The sequence below is a fragment of the Gorilla gorilla genome, chromosome 1, assembly GCF_029281585.2.
Source record: "Gorilla gorilla gorilla isolate KB3781 chromosome 1, NHGRI_mGorGor1-v2.1_pri, whole genome shotgun sequence".
NCBI lineage: Eukaryota > Metazoa > Chordata > Mammalia > Primates > Hominidae > Gorilla > Gorilla gorilla.
Window position 1 is genome coordinate 216653608 of NC_073224.2, and position 12616 is coordinate 216666223.

Sequence of the window (12616 nt, forward strand, 5' to 3'; positions counted from 1 at the left end):
TGCTTTCTCAGTCAGCATCCTTAGGGTGCATGTCACTGTCCCATGATCTCTCATCAGACTAGGAGCCCCGCAGGGTATTTCATTGATCTTTGTACTCTTAGTACCTGGCACACAGCCAGTACTCAATTAACGATAATAGCAAGTGTCTATTGAGCACTTACTGTGTACCTAGGTACTGCCCTAAGCATTTTATGAGCGTTAACTCATTTAACCTGCATGAAGTTGGTCCTATTACTATCCTCCAGATGAGGAACTGGAAGCCCCAAGAAATTAAATACTTTGCCCATTTTCACCTGCTGATAAGTGGTGGGACCAGAATTCAAGACACAGCTGCAGCCCAGAATCCTCACTCTTAACCCCCAGGGGATATGCCCAGGGTCAAAATGGCATGTGGCTTTGAGGAGCAGCATAAAGTAGTGAAGAAAGCACTGATCTGGGAACCAATGAACCTGTCCCAGTTTTTCCACAGTCTTGCTTCATGTCTCTCTGCCTCAGTTTGTTCTGTACAATGTGGGTAATAATAATGTTAACCTCAGGGTGGTTGGGGCCTATGCTCAACTCTGGAGCGTTCAAAACTGGGGGAGGTTATTGAATGAGACTAGGCCACAGTTAGCTTATAAGGAATTAACTAAACACACACACACACACACACACACACACACACACACACACACACACACACACACAGAAAACGCGGTGCAACTATGTAGATCACCAAACAAGCCTGTGAACAAGGTTTGGCCTCTGGGCCACCAGTTGGCAACCTCTGATCCTCCCCATTGATCCTCCCCATGCTGTTGACTAATTTCTGTTCTCCATACAGCAGCTGGGTCCCTCATGGAGCTCACAGTTCATCTGGGGACCAAAGTGCATGAAACAGATTACAAAGCCAGACAGCCGGTCCTCCACCAAGCCTGTGCCACACCCCATGCCCTCAGCTCCCTCAGGTGCATTCCAGCCACCTGTCACAGGAAGAGGTGGACTGAGGGGAGGAAGGCAGAAGTGCCCTTTTTACATGGTCACTGGCAAGGATAGATGTGAGTAGTCCTCTGCATCTGAGGGTCTTAAGATAGTGCATTTACCTGCTTCCCTGGCCCCCGTGTATTTTGCTCCCAAGGGAAGGAGTAGGAATTCTAGACCTAGAGGGTATCAGATGGGAGAGGGCCTTCAAGGTCATCCAGGACAACCCCAATCAGATCTCTAACATCAGAGCAGCAGCTTATACATTATAATTGGTGAAGTGGGAACTACTATTACCCCCATTTTGCAGATTGGTAAACTGAGACTCAGAATGATTAAGTAATTCACTCAAGGTATTGCTGCAACTAAATAGCAAAGACAGCGGGCATGATAGTTCAAGCCTGTAATCCCAGCACTTTCTGAGGCCTAGGTGGGTGGATTCCTTGAGCTCAGGAGTTTGATACCAGCCTGGGCAACATGGTGAAACCCCATCTCTACAAAAAAACACAAAAACTAGATAGGTTTGGTGGCATGCACCTGTAGTCCCAGCTACTCGGGAGGCTGAGGTGGGAGAATCCCTTGAACCTGAGAGGTTGAAGCTGTAGTGAGCCATGTTCATGCCACTGCACTGTAGCCTGGGTGACAGAGCAATACCCTATCTCAAAAAATAAAACAAAAATAAATAAATAGCAAAGTCAGCATTTACATCTAGCAGTATGACCTGAGAGCCAGCATGGCTAGCCATCGGCCTCTACCACCTCCTTGGCAACACTTGTACCAGTTGTTTGAGAGGGTGCTCATCACTTTTCTCTATTTTTTTTTTTTAAGACAGAGTTTCGCTCTATTGCGAGGCTGCAGTGCCGTGGCACGATCCTGGCTCACTGCAAACTCTGCCTCCTGGGTTCAAGTGATTATTCTGCCTCAGCTTCCTGAATAGCTGGGACCACAGGCATGCGCCACCACACCCAGATAATTTTTTTTTTTTTTATATTTTTAGTAGAGACGGGGTTTCACCATGTTGGCCAGGATGGTCTCAATCTCTTGACCTCGTGATCCGACCGCCTCGGCCTCCCAAAGTGCTGGGATTACAGGCGTGAGCCACCGCTCCCTACCCTTTCTGTATTTTTTTAACCATAGCTACACTAACCCAAGACTAGTCAGGTGCCAGGCCTTGCACTTGGCACTTTATTTATTTTTATTATTTATTTTTGAGACAGAGTTCCACTCTTGTTGCCAGGGTGGAGGGCAATGGCGCAATCTCAACTCACTGCAACCTCCACCTCCCGGGTTCAAGCGATTCTCCTGCCTCAGCCTCCTGAGTAGCTGGGATTACAGGCACCTGCTGCCATGCCCAGCTAATTTTTGTATTTTTAGTAGGGATGGGCGTTTCACCATACTGGCCAGGCTTGTCTCAAACTCCTGACCTCGTGATCCGCCCACCTCAGCCTCCCAAAGTGCTGGGATTACAGGCATGAGCCACTGTGCCTGGCCCACTCGGCACTTTAAACATGCTTTCTATGATTCCCTCATAACATAAAAAAAAAAAGTCAAATTGAAGATAAACTTAGAACTTGGCCAGGCGTGGTGGCTCATGCCTGTAATCCCAGCACTTTGGGAGGCCTGCATGTTCCTGCATGTTGCATATTATGCCCATTTTATATGTGAGAAAACTGAGGTTCAAAGTCATGAGGGAACTTGCCAAGCTTAAAAGCACATTAGGGACAGACTGAGATCAAATGCATATTTGTTCTTTATTGAGCTCTGACTGAAAGCTTCCCTTGGTTTTGGGGAAAGAAAAATCTGTCTCCCAGAAGTGGCAGCCCCTGGTTCCTAGTTCTCAAAGCCCACATGCTCTCTTCAGATGTTTGAAGGTGGACACATTGCACCCCTTCAGTATTTTTTAAACCAGAGCCAGAGAGTACCTCCTTCAACTCTTCCCCATAAAATGTGATTTTGAGGTCCCCCCAGCCATCATCTTGTTCATCATCCTATGGATAAGTTATACTTTTTCCATGTTCCAGTCAAAGTTCTCATCCCAAAATGGAACACAGTTCTCTAGACACGGACAGAAGGACTATCATCTCCCTCACTGTACACACAGTGCTTCTATTAATATAGCCACAAACCCAATAAAGTATCTCCTATGTACAAAGCACTACCCATGCACTTGGGATAGAGAGTGAACAAGCCAGCAACTTCCCTGCCCTCCGGGAGCTTACATTTTGCTCACTGAGCTAAGGGAGGAGGCAGAGTCACTTTAGACATGAATCCTAGAATGTCAGAGCTGGTAGCGCCCAGTCCCCTCCTGCCTCTTTCTTTTTTTGAGATGGAGTCTCGCTCTGCCACCCAGGCTGAAGTGCAGTGGTGTGATCTCAGCTCACCAAACCTCCGCCTCCCAGATTCAAGTGATTCTCCTGCCTCAGCCTGCCGGGTAGCTGGGACTACAGGGGGCTGCCACCACGCCCGGCTAATTTTTGTATTTTTAGTAGAGATGGGGTTTCACCATGTTGGCCAGGCTGGTCTCGACCTCCTGACCTCAGGTGATCCACCCGCCTCAGCCTCCCAAAGTGCTGGGATTACAGGTGTGAGCCACCGCACTCGGCCTCCTGCCTTTTTTATTAACAGATGAGGAAACTGATCCCAGAAGGGGCAGTGACAGACCCAAGATTCTTCAGTGGGACAAAATTCACTTCTGCCTTTCTCATAACCTCAGGCACTGGTGAGACCTGGGGCCTTATAGAGAAATGTGGACTGGGATGAAAAGTTTGCTGTTGAGAATTTTGTTGTTAAGTGGACCCACCCTAGACCTCCTTAAAGCTTTCTTCAGAAATCCTAATTTATTTTAGGTATGGCCACCAGGTGGCGCAGAGGCACCAGGAAAAAGTGCAGAAATCAAAGGTGGATGGGCTCCTTCCTCTTCCGATCAATTTTCCTTTGCAAGGGGGAATAGTGAGCGGGGAATAGCAAAGCCAGCCTGGCGCGGTGGCTTGTACCTGTAATTGCAGCACCTTTGGAGGCCGAGGCAGGTGGATCTCTTGAGCTCAGGAGTTTGAGACCAGCCTGGGCAACACGGTGAAACTCCGTCTCTACAAAAAACACAAAAACTAGCTGGGTGTGGTGGTGCATGCCTGTAGTCCCAGCTACTCAGGAGGCTGAGGTGGGAGAATGCCTTAAGCCTGGGAGGTCAAGGCTAGGACAGCATTGTACTGTATACATTATACATATATACATATACATTATACATATACAGAGGTGAATTCTGCCTCAGTCAAGGAGGTAGTATGGAGTAGTGGCTAAGAGCCTGGATGCAGGCATCACACAGACCGGGTGGGAAACCTAGCTTCCTTTTGCTGCAGGGGGGAACTCCCTGACACCTAGCTCACGAGGTAGCCTCTGACACTTAGATTTGGGTACAAGATAAGGTCCTCATTTCCCGGGGCTCTACACAGAGTTGGAACTGCTGGTGCCCTCTTCCTGACAAGTCCCTTTTCCAGACAGTTGATGGTCAACTCCAGTCCAGCAGAGAAGTTTCTGCAAGAAGGCAGGAAGTCTTTGCTGCCACCCAGAGAAGGTAAGGCTGGTGGAATCCAACAGCTTCACAGCCCAGGATAGGTGTGAAAGCTCATCCGTACTTCTGTTCATTTCATGACACACAGATGTGCAAAGGGTCTGAGGCTGAAAATGGTGAATGATTCAGGGGTGCTGAGAGTCTAGAGTTCGGGGGTGCTGAGAGTCTAGAGTGCCTGAGAAGAAAGAGAGGGTTGGAGAAGTAAGCTGGGCCTTGGGGACTTGACCAAGCTATCTACTTTGAACTTTATCCTGGGAGCAACAGGGAGCTATTGAAGATTATTTAGCAAAAGAATGATACAGTTAGACCAGTGTTGAAACCAATCACTCAAGCTGGGTGTAAAAGAAGAAATGGGCCGGGCGTGGTGGCTCACGCCTGTAATCCCAGCACTTTGGGAGGCTGAGGCGGGCAGATCACTTGGGGTCAGGAGTTTGAGACCAGCCTGGCCAACATTTCGAAACCCCATCTCTACTAAAAATATAAAAATTACCTAGGTGTGGTGGCATGCACCTGTAATTGCAGCTACTCAGGAGGCTGAGGCAGGACAATCGCTTGAATCAGGGAGGCGGAACTTGCAGTGAGCCAAGATCATGCCACTGCACTCCAGCCTGGGTGATAGAGCGAGACTTCATCTCAAAAAAACAAAAACAAAAACAAGGAATGGAGGTAGGGGAGCCTGGAGGCAGAGTCCAACTAGAAGAGCTGCAGGCTGGAATGGGGTGATTACACTGATAGCTGATTTTTCATCCACTCAGAGCTTCTCATCGGTGAAGGGGCACTCGAGTGAAATTTGTCTGGCTTGCCCAGGAGACAGCTCCCACAGGGTAAGGGGCTGTCCTGGGGCCAGAGAGGAAGAGTGGTTGGTCCCAGCAGCAGGTGTGTCCAGGGAGATCTTCAATGTAATCAGACGGCCTGGGAAGAGACAGGTGGCTAATGAAAGAAGCTAGATTCTGGGTCAGGTTGGAGGGCAGAGGCAGTGTGTGATCTAATGGTTAGGAACACATAATGGCACCAGACACATCTTGTTCAGGTCCCAGCTCTGTCTCCTCTTGGCTGTGTGGTTGTGGCCAGGTCACTTTGGCTTGCTTTCTTTTTTCTTTCTTTCTTTTTTTTTTTTTTTTCAGACAGAGTCTCACTCTTTCGCCCAGGCTGGAGTGCAGTGGTGAGATCTTGGCTTACTGCAACACCTGCCTCCTGGGTTCAAGCAATTCTTGTGCCTCAGCCTCCCGAGTAGCTGGGACTAAAGGTGAATGCCACCACTCCCAGCTAATTTTTGTACGTTTTTTTCAGTTGATACGAGGTTTCGCTATGTTGGCCAGGCTTGTCTCGAACTCCTGACCTTAAGTGATCCACCTGCTTTGGCCTCCCAAAATGCTGGGATTACAGGCGTGAGCCACTGTGCCCGGCCCACGTTGCCTTTCTGAGCCTCAGTTTCCTCATCTGTAAAATGTGATTATGAATAGGGCTCATGCCTTGAGACTACTGTGGGGTCTAGACGAGGGAATGTGTGTAAAACTCAGCACAGCACTGGGTGCCTAGGAAGCACTCAATAAGGGAAGCTTCAGGTTCTCAGCCCCCATCAAAGACAGTCTTGTTGGGGCAGGGTGGTCATTCTGGCTTTGCAGCACGTCTCCAGGCCAGGGTGGCTTCAAAAACTGGCCAGTCTGAGCTGATACCACACTAAGTTACGCCAAGAGAATTCCAGCCAGAAGTAAAGAAATGATGCTTTGGACAGCCCAGGACCACATTCTGGGGGAAATGTGCCATTTCTGTTCCACTTTTTTTTTTTTGAGACAGAGTCTCGCTCTGTCGCCCAGGCTGGAGTGCAGTGGCTCGATCTCGACTCACTGCAAGCTCCGCCTCCCGGATTCACGCCATTCTCCTGCCTCAGCCTCCCAAGTAGCTGGGACTACAGGCACCCACCACCACGCCTGGCTGATTTTTTGTGTTTTTTTAGTAGAGACGGGGTTTCGCTGTGTTAGCCAGGATGGTCTCGATCTCCTGACCCCGTGATCCACCCGCCTTGGCCTCCCGAAGTGCTGGGATTACAGACATGAGCCACTTGCGCCTGGCCTTTTTTTTTTTTTTTTTTTTTTTTTGAGACGGAATCTAGCTCTGTCGCCAGGCTGGAGTACAGTGGCGCAATTGTAGCTCAGTGCAGCCTCGCCCTTCTAGGCTGAAGCGATCCTCTCACCTCAGCCTTCTGTGCCCAGCTGATTTTTTTATTTTTTGTAGAGACAAGGTCTCACTTTGTTGCCCAGGCTGGTCTCAAACTCCTGAGCTCAAGCAAGCCTCCCCCCTTATCCTCCCAAAGTGTTGGATTACAAGCATTAACCACTGCACCTGGCCTCTGTTCCAATTTTTGAAACATTAAAAATTATTCTCCTTCTTCCAGGGGTTCTAGGTGATATTCTCTGTTTTATTTTGCTAGTTTCCTTTTTATTTTGTGGGTGGTTGTATACTGAAGTCTTCCTGTAATACTAGTTATTGTGATACACGTTTTATGTACATTCTTTTTTTTCTTTTTCTTTTTTTTTTTGAGACGGAGTTTTGCTTTTGTTGCCCAGGCTGAAGTGAAATGGTGTGATCTCGGCTCACCACAACCTCCACCTCCCAGGTTCAAGCGATTCTCCTGCCTCAGCCTCCCCAGTAGCTGGGATTACAGGCATATGCCACCACGCCTGGCTAATTTTATATTTTTAATAGAGACAGAGTTTCTCCATGTTGGTCAGGCTGGTCTTGAACTCCCAATCTCAGGTGATCCACCTGCCTCGGTCTCCCAAAGTGCTGGGATTACAGGCATGAGCCACCGTGCCTGGCCTTATGTACATTCTTTCATGTAATCTTTATAGCAACCCTTTCATGATGTTTTTGTGTTATTGTTCTCACTGTGTGGATGAAGAAACTGAGGCTTGAAGAAGTTAACAAACGTTCCTGGGTCTGTCTGACACTAACCCCTTCGCCCTTCATTACTACACTTACCTGGCCTGTCAGCAGAACGGTCCCTAGGGCCTTAGGTTACCCTAGTATCCTGCCCCAGAATTACCCAGTGAGTAGAATACCAAGGTTTGTCTGGACCAAAAATAAGAGAAACAACCTTTGGGAGGCCGAGGCAGGCAGATCACGAAGTCAGGAGTTCAAGACCATCCTGGCCAACATGGTGAAACCCTGTCTCTACCAAAAATACAAAAATAGGTAGGCATGGTGGCACATGCCTATAATCCCAGCTACTCGGGAGACTGAGGCAGGGGAATTGCTTGAACTGGGACCCAGGAGGCAGAGGTTGCAGTGAGCCGAGATCGTGCCACTGCACTCCAGCCTGGGCTACAGAGCAAGACTCTGTCTCAAAAAAAAAAAAAAAAAAAAAAAAAGAAACAACTGTGTGACATGGGGCGAAACTCTGATTGTCTGATTGAGGAACCATCCATTGTATTAGGGTCACATGTGTAATACATTCCCTGAGAGTTTAATGCAGGGAAAAATTTGTCTCTCCCAAATCACTGGCCTGATTCTTCCAACCATATCACAGCAATAGCTAATTCTTCTATATGATTTACCATGTAACAGGCCTGTTATGAGAATGAAATATGCAGCCGGGCGCGGTGGCTCATGCCTATAATCCCAGCACTTTGGGAGGCTGAGGCAGGTGAATCACTTGAGGTCAGGATTTCGAGACCAGCCTGGCCAACATGGTGAAACCCTGTCTCTACTAAAAATACAAAAATTATCCAGGCGTGGCAGCAGGTGCCTGTAATCCCAGCTACTCAGGAGGCTGAGGCAGGAGAATTACTTGAACCTGGGAGGCAGAGGTTGCAGTGAGCTGAGATTGCACCACTGCACTCCAGCCTGGGCGACAGAGCGAGACTCCACCTCAAAAAACAAAACAAAATGAAAAAAAGAACTAAATATGTCTGAAGTCATTTAATCCTTCCAGGGACCCTAAGAAAGGGGTTTGTTATTATCCTGTTTTTCAGAAGAAGCAACAGAAGCATAGAGAAATTAAATAACTGCTTAAGGTCGTGTGACTAGTAAGTGGTAGAGTTGGGTTTCAAAACAATGTAATTTGCCTCCAGGGTCTGTGTATTCAATCACATGTTTACTACTTCCTACACAATTTGTAACTCATCCTGGTTCCCTCTTTGCTTTGACTGCCAGGAAACTCAGAACCATGATTTGTTTGTTCTTCACAGTTACTATCCTTAGAAAACTCAGCCCACCATTTCTACCCTAATTAGTCCGTATTTCATCTTTCTTTCCTTTTTCCCCACTGGCCTTTGATCCAGGCTTTTATCACTCCCGAATTCTTGTTCTTTAATTATCAGTCAAATGGTCTCAAGGCTGCAATGAAACTACCTCGAAACCCTTTTTGGAAAACACATTACATAAGACATCAGATGAACAGAGATGGCTTCTGACCAGCTGCGCCAGTTGGACACAGTTGAAGATGTCTTTTGAGCATCTTTCGTGTAACCAGCACTGTGCTCTGTCATGTGGAGGATACAACAGTGAGCCCAAGGTAGTCCCATACTAGTTATGCCAACTACTATGATAGATAAATCCTGAAATCGCAATGCCTAAATACAATAGAAATTAGTTCAATGTGTGCCCCCCTCAGTCAAGTGATGAGTGAGACCCAGGTTGACTAAGGCTCTGCCCCGTTTAACGTGTAGCTTCCAAGGGCCCCCTGGTGTTGACATCTGATTGGCAGATGAGAGAAAGGAGCTTTGAGCAAGCATACATCCTTCTTCACCATTTTGGCCAGGACATGGCATTCATGTTCTCTGCCCATATCCCACTGGTGAACACGAGTTATGTACCTAACTAGCAAGGAGTGCTGGAAAATGTAGTCTGGCTGCTTTTCTCAGAAACAACTCTACATGTGGAAGGGGAACAGCTTTGATGAACAGCTGACCTTGTCCCAGTTTACGAGGAACTTAAAATTATTGAACTGTCTACCCTTATAGAATGGCTAAGAATACCATGCAATATGTAATGTGGCCACAGGGAGGAAAATGGCCTGGCCTTGTTTACAAGAAACCACGGACAAAAAAAGGAGCATTTAAGTCTGGGCACGGTAGCTCGCGCCTGTAATCCCAGCACTTTTGGAGGCCGAGGTGGGTGGATCACCTGAGGTCAGGAGTTTGAGACCAGCCTGATCAACCAATGAAACCCTGTCTCTACTAAAAATACAAAATTAGTCGGGTGTAGTGGCACACGCCTGTAATCCCAGTTACTTGGGAGGCTGAGGCAGGAGAATCACTTGAACCCGGGAGGCGGAGTTTGCAATGAGCCAAGATCATGCCATTGTACTCCAGCCAGGGCTATAAGGCAAAACTCTGTCTCAAAAAAAAAAAGGAGCATTTACATTTAACCCAAATGTATTTGTCCAACAAGGGAATGGGACGGGGGTGTGGAGAGGGGGAGAGTTTATCATGATAGTGAGTATTCAGGCAGAGGCTAAGTTTTCACTTGGCTGAAGGCTCTAGAAAGGGTCACGTGGACAGATGCCTCCTATCAGTCCTTCTAAGTGTGAACTTGCACGTAAGGTTCCCTTAGTCACCTCTGAGCACTTACTTTGTGTCAAGTTCTCGGTAAGGCTCTGAGGACCCAGAAACAAATGAGACAAGGTCATGGTTACTCAACTGAAATGCTGAAGCAGGATAGAGAAAGGCTGAGCTCTGGAAACAGGAGGCTGGAGTTTAATTCCTAGCTCTGTTATTTCGTAGCTGTGCATCACTGGAGATGCCACTTGGCCTCTGGTTCTGTTTCCTCATTTATGAACTAGGAACAACAGTTATCTTCATAGATTACAGGAACCCAGTGACAAAATACACTTGGAGCAGTTGTAGCACAGTGCCTGGTATGTAGTAAGCATGTTATTTTATTAGTAGTAATACTTTTATGATGACCTTGGATAAGTCACTTCATTTTTCAAAGCCTCAGCTTTCTCATCCATAGGATGGAGTTAACACTGACATCACGGGGTTGGAATCTTGCTGTGTCGTGGGGTCGGGAGCTGCCATTTCGTCTCTCCGCTTCCTCCTGGGATAAGTGGGTCGCATCATGCCCACTTGATCGCGGACGGAAACCAGCCCCGTTCAGCGCAAAGGAGGAACCTGAATTAACAAGGACGCGATTTCCTGGCTGCGCTCCCGGGGTAGGAGGTTTGCGCTGGGTCCCATCCCCCGGCCGGTCCTGCTCAGGAAACGCGGAGAGAAAGCCAGGAACCAGGCCTGCCAGGCCCTGCGGCCCCTCAGCGCCGTCCCTCCTCCCCGGCCCTCGGCTGCAGGAAGCCGGCTGGCGGGAACGCCCTGCCTGGTGGGTGGGAAAGGCCGAGAGCGCGCCCGGCACCGGCGGCTTCCCAGGCCCGCGGCCGGCTGGCGGCGCGGAGCTGTCACTGCGGCAAACGGCGAACGCGCCGGCCCCCTCCCCCGCCGCCCGCAAGCCTGGTGCAGTCGGCCCATGAGTATTTCATGAAGTGCCGCAGCCGGATTCATGGCTCACTGGCGCAGGAGGGGAGAGAGGCTGAGTCCTGTCAAGCGCCAGCGCCCCACCCGTCACTGAGCGCACGCCGCGGGGGCCGGGCTGGGGAGGGAAGGGTGTCCAGCCCTCTCTTTTGGGTGGTGAGATGCTGAGGCCTGAGGGTTTCTAGGTGAGTGTTCAAGGTCATGGCTAGTAAACGGCAGGGCCGGGATGCAACTCGGGGTCTGTTTCATCCTAAAGTTTGTGCCTCGGGTCTGTGGTTCTGCTCCAGGTTTTTGGGGTGTTTGGGGGGCGGGAGTTACGTTCTTGCTGCACCTCAAGAACCGGAGTTCTGTACCCTGGGGCTACCGATGTCCTCTCAGAGGTCTGTGAACCCCTTGTAATTGTGTAACATGTTGTGTGTGTGGCATTTTTCTTCGAAGTTTCAAAGGCGTCAGTGATCCAACAAGGGTTAAGAATTATAGCCCTCTGCAGGGCATGGTGGCTCATGCCTGTAATCCCACCACTTTGTGAGGCCGAGGTGGGAGGATCGCTTGATTCCAGGAGTTCGAGACCAGCCTGGGAAACATAGTGAGACCCCCCACCCCCATCATCCTTACAGAAAATTTAAAAATTAGCTGGACGTGGTGGCACACGCTTCTAGTCCCAGCTACTGTGGAGGCTGAGACAGGAGGATTGCTTGAGCCCAGGAGTTTGAGGCTGTGGTGAGGGGTGATTGTGTCACTGCACTGCAGCCTGGGTGACAGAGGCCAGACCCTGTCTCAAAAAACAAAAAACAAAAAACCCTCCAAAATTATAGCTCTCCAAGTCTGCTTTGAGGACCCCAGCTTCATGAGAGGTTGAGGTTCCTCTATGTCTATAGCCTCTTGAGAATATTTCTGCAAAGCCCCAGCAGAGCAGCTTTGCTACTCTGTAGCAACTTGGGGGCCTCTACAGGATCCCAGATCTTTCTACTGGATCTTGAGACTCTTTCTATAGGGTCTTGAGATCTCTCTGGGGATTTGAGCTGTTTGTGGGGCCCTGGCGTCTCTTTCTGAGGTTCTGACATCTCACTATAAGGTCGGATGGTCCTCCATGGGATGAGTTCTAAACCTGGGCCTCAGGATGCCTATGAACTCCCTGAAATTGTATGCAAGATTTTGTGGGTCTGTCTGTATACATGGAATTCTGGAGAGAGGTTTCATGGATTTCACTAGATTCTTAAAAGAATCTGTGATCCCCCAAAAGCTGGGAAAAAATATTGCTTTAGAGCATTCATTTGGACAGGACTTACTCCTTTGTCATCAATAAAAGTCAGGGAAGTAGGGGGCTGGGCCATGGTGGGTTACACCTGTAATCCCAGCACTTTTGGGGAGGCTGAGGTGGGCAGATCATTTGAGGTCAGGAGTTCAAGACCAGCCTGGCCAACATGGTGAAACCCCGTCTCTACTAAAAATACAAAAATTAACTGGGTGTGGTGGCGCACGCCTATAATCCCAGCTACTCGGGAGGCTGAGGCAGGAAAATCACTTGAACCCAGGAGGTGGAGGTTGCAGTGAGCCCAGATCATACCACTGCACTCCAGCCTGGGAGACAGAGCAAGACTCCATCTGAAAAAAAAAAAAA

At 48.8% G+C, this 12616-nt stretch overlaps 1 protein-coding gene across 1 annotated transcript in view; it reads left to right on the forward strand.

Annotated features, from left to right (window-relative positions):
* Positions 1 to 10980: 10980 nt before the first annotated feature.
* The window catches only part of LUZP1 (leucine zipper protein 1), a 94356-nt gene continuing 92720 nt past the window's right edge, over positions 10981 to 12616 (forward strand). The window contains exon 1 of the mRNA XM_019012451.4: positions 10981 to 11180. The gene's annotated coding sequence lies outside the window, so the exon portion shown is untranslated. The remainder of the gene's footprint in view (positions 11181 to 12616) is intronic.